This window comes from Topomyia yanbarensis, chromosome 2, assembly GCF_030247195.1.
Source record: "Topomyia yanbarensis strain Yona2022 chromosome 2, ASM3024719v1, whole genome shotgun sequence".
NCBI classification, from domain to species: Eukaryota; Metazoa; Arthropoda; class Insecta; order Diptera; family Culicidae; genus Topomyia; species Topomyia yanbarensis.
Genome location: NC_080671.1, coordinates 221,476,545 through 221,480,829, shown reverse-complemented (window position 1 = coordinate 221,480,829; position 4,285 = coordinate 221,476,545).

Below are 4,285 nucleotides of genomic sequence, written 5' to 3'. Positions count from 1 at the left end.
ACAGCTAAATCTTAACCATTGTGCAGCAGCCCAACAGCTGCTGTGGCAGTCGGTCTCGGAGTCGAGGACAGATGTCGCCCTCTTATCAGACCCGTACAGCATCCCTGCCGGCAACGGCAATTGGGTGTCGGACGGGTCTGGAATGGTGGCAATCTGTACAACGGGAAGGTTCCCGGTTCAAGAGGTAATACACCCCTCCGCCGAGGGTGTGGCGATTGCCAAGATCAATGGTGTGTTCTATTGCAGCTGCTACGCCCCACCAAGGTGGCCAATAGAACAGTTCTACCAGATGATCGACAGGCTCTCGTCGGACCTCGTGGGCCGGAAACCGGTAGTAATAGCGGGAGACTTCAACGCTTGGGCAGTGGAGTGGGGCAGCCGCTGTACAAATAGCAGGGGTCAAGCGCTAATGGAAGCGTTTGCGAAACTCGATACTGTGCTAGCTAATGATGGCTCCGCTAGTACATTCCGTAGAAACGGAGTGGAGGCGTGGATTGATTTGACCTTTGCCAGCCCGAGTCTGGCTCCAGGCATGGAATGGAGGGTAGACGAAGGCTACACCCATAGCGATCATTTAGCAATCCGCTTTAAGATCAACTATGGTGTGCAGCATCCGAGGGCGGGAGATCCCTGTCAGGTACGCGGGTGGAAGTCCAATCACTTCGACAGCGAAGCTTTCACCGCGGCCCTGGGACTGGAGGCCAACACCGACAGTCTAAGCGGGGATGCGCTGGTAGCTGTTCTATCACGCGCGTGCGACGCCACTATGCCGAGAAAAACACTGCCAAGAAACGGTAGATGCCCGGTATACTGGTGGAGTGCCGAGATTGCAGCTCTACGGTCAGCCTGTCTCAGAGCTAGACGTAGGATGCAAAGAGCCGTGAAGCGTTTCGAGCTGCGAAATTAGCCCTTAACAAGGCTATTAAAAGCAGCAAGAGAGCGTGTTTCGACAACCTGTGTGAGAGTGCCAACGCGAATCCGTGGGGTGACGCCTACCGGATTGTGATGGCCAAGACCAAAGGGGGCTCCTCACCCCCTGAACGGTCTCCGGACCGGTTGGCAACGATTATCGAAGTACTCTTCCCGTCTCGAGCCACAAGCCCCTGGCCACCTGCACTACGAGACAGTGCGGGCACGGTCGAAATGGTGGCTCCAGTGACGAACGAAGAACTACTCGCAGTGGCTAAATCCCTAGCAATGAACAAAGCTCCAGGGCCGGATGGAGTCCCGAACAACGCTCTCAAGGCAGCGATCATAGCGAACCCGAACATGTTCAGGCTAGCTATGCAGAGATGCCTTGACGAGTGCCGTTTCCCCGATAGATGGAAAAGGCAGAAACTGGTGCTGTTGCCGAAGCCCGGGAAGCCGCCAGGCGACCCATCGGCGTACAGACCAATCTGTCTGATAGACACGACTGGCAAACTGCTTGAGAGGATCATCCTCAACAGGCTCACCCCGTACGCGGAAGGTACGGACGGTCTGTCAAGCAACCAGTTTGGCTTTCGGAAGGGTAAGTCCACAGTGGACGCTCTCAACTCAGTGATAAATACTGCCGAGATAGCGATCCAACGAAAAAGGCGAGGTATTCGATACTGTGCGTTAGTGACACTTGACGTGAAGAATGCATTCAACAGCGCAAGCTGGGATGCCATCGCGCTCTCGTTACACCGGCTTAGCCTACCGGTGGGTCTGTACCGGATCCTGGAAAGTTACTTCCAAAACCGCGTACTGCTATACGAGACCGATGCCGGTCAGAAAAGGGTTCCGATTACCGCCGGAGTCCCGCAGGGCTCGATCCTAGGCCCGGTGCTATGGAACCTCATGTATGACGGGGTTCTGAGACTGAAGTTCCCTCCTGGGGTCAAGATCGTCGGCTTTGCCGACGACGTAACCTTGGAGGTCTACGGGGAGTCAATTCCTGAGGTAGAACTAACCGCAGAACACGCGATTAGGACGGTGGAGGAATGGATGAGCGCGAGAGGCCTGGAGCTCGCTCATCATAAGACGGAGGTAGTTATCGTCAACAACCGCAAGTCGGCACAACATGCAGTTATCCATGTGGGAGAAGTCGCGATCACTTCACAGCGAAGTCTGAAGTCTCTCGGAGTCATTATAGACGACAAGCTGACCTTCGGCAGCCATGTCGACTATACGTGCAAGAGAGCGTCGACTGCTGTTGCGGCACTATCGAGAATGATGTCCAACAGCTCAAAGGTGTGCGCCAGTAGACGTAGGTTACTGGCAGGCGTTGCCGTATCTATCCTCAGGTACGGCGGCCCGTCATGGTCAAGAGCACTGAGGGTAACCAGTTACCTACAGAAACTGGAGAGCACCTACCGCGTGATGTGCCTCAGAGTGATATCTGCCTACCGCACGGTATCACACGATGCATCCTGCGTGATAGCGAGCATGATGCCAGTCGGGCTGGTCATTCGGGAAGATGAGGAGTGCTTTGAGCTACGTGGAAATAGGGGAGCCCGCGAGCGCACCAGGGTGACCTCGGTCGCCAGATGGCAGCGTGAGTGGGACAACTCCTCGAAAGGTAGGTGGACCCACCGGCTGATACCTAGCATATCGAGCTGGGTGGGAAGACCCCATGGGGAAGTTCACTTCCACCTGACACAATTCCTGTCAGGCCATGGCTGTTTCCGTCAGTACCTCCACAGGTTCGGACACGCGGAGGTCCCAGTCTGCCCGGACTGCCCAGGTGTAGACGAAACTGCCGAACACATACTGTTCGTATGTCATCGGTTCGACGTCGAAAGAAGAGCAATGCTTGACGTCTGTGGCTGGGACACAACCCCGGATACCCTTATTCAGCGGATGTGTCAAACGGTGGAGAAGTGGAACGCAGTCTCGGCTGCTACCATCCAGATTGCCAGTAGGCTACAGGTAATCTGGCGAACCGAGCAACAGACGGCGGGCACGGCTAACTAGTGATTGGTTAGTTGGAGCGAAAAAGGCCAAGCGCAAAATAAGAGAGTGAATGGTCTGTTCATGCCGAGGTAGGTTGGCGCAGCGAATGGCAACCGCGTAAGGGGTAAACCCAGCCACCCCGAAGCAAGACAGAAGAGTGAGTGTATAGGCGTATAAGTGGACTGCCTCATGCCAAGACGGGAGGGTCGTAGCGTAGTATGTTGGAACTAAGCTATCGATGCCTCATGGCGTGGCAGAGGAGTGAAAGGGTGAGCATCCAAGTCAGTCTCACACTGCATGTTAAGGGTGAGCATAAAAGTCAGCCTCACAGGTTGGTAGCAAGCAAGGAATGAAAAAGGTGAGCACAAAAGTCAGCCTCGCATGGTATGTCAGAAGTGGGGCCTAAGAAAAATGTCCCACATGGGATGCCAGAGGGAGTGACAAAGGTACAATAGAGTGGCACGATTGAGAGTGAATCAGGTGATAGGGTGAGCACCCAAGTCAGCCTCACATGTATGGGTAGGGCGAGCACAAAAGTAAGCCTAGCAAGGAATGAGTAAGGTGAGCACACAAGTCAGCCTCGCATGGAACGTAAAAGGTGAGCACAAAAGTCAGCCTCATGTGGGAGTGTTTGAGAGTGAATCAAAGTGTGATTGAGAGAGCACCCAAGTAAGCCTCATACAGGATGTATGATCGCGCGAGTGAGAGTGAATGAGTACATTGAGTACAGCCATCCCCCCAGAAGTAATACCGAGAGGTAGTTCCTGGGAGGAATGATGGCGGAGCCCAATGGAGTTTAGTCGGTATTAATGGCTGGTCACCATTCGAGTCCGACACGCCCCCAGTGCACCCCGTGTGGTAGATTGGACCCTACCGTTAGCATGTGTACTGGGCTAGGACATAAAGGTCTTCTCCATTGTAAAAAAAAAAAAAAAAAAAAACATACATACATACATACATACATACATACATACATACATACATACATACATACATACATACATACATACATACATACATACATACATACATACATACTTACACATATACATACACACATACATACACACAGATATTTTGCGATGTCGGCGAACTGATTCGAATGTTATATGAGACTCGGCCCTCCGGGCCTCGGTTAGAAAATCGGTTTTTGAAGCAATTGCATAACCTTTCTATATGAGGAAGGCAAAAGAATAATATTTAATTAGCTTAATAAGCATGAGTTCAATGTTATCTTCATGTGATTATAATTTGGAAAGGTTGGTGGAATGGGTTTAAAAGTGTAGGGAATGGGGGGTTAGTAGAGTGGGAGTGGAGGATGCGTCAGAAATCGTTAATCTTATTTCGGTATACGGGATGGATGAAGGAA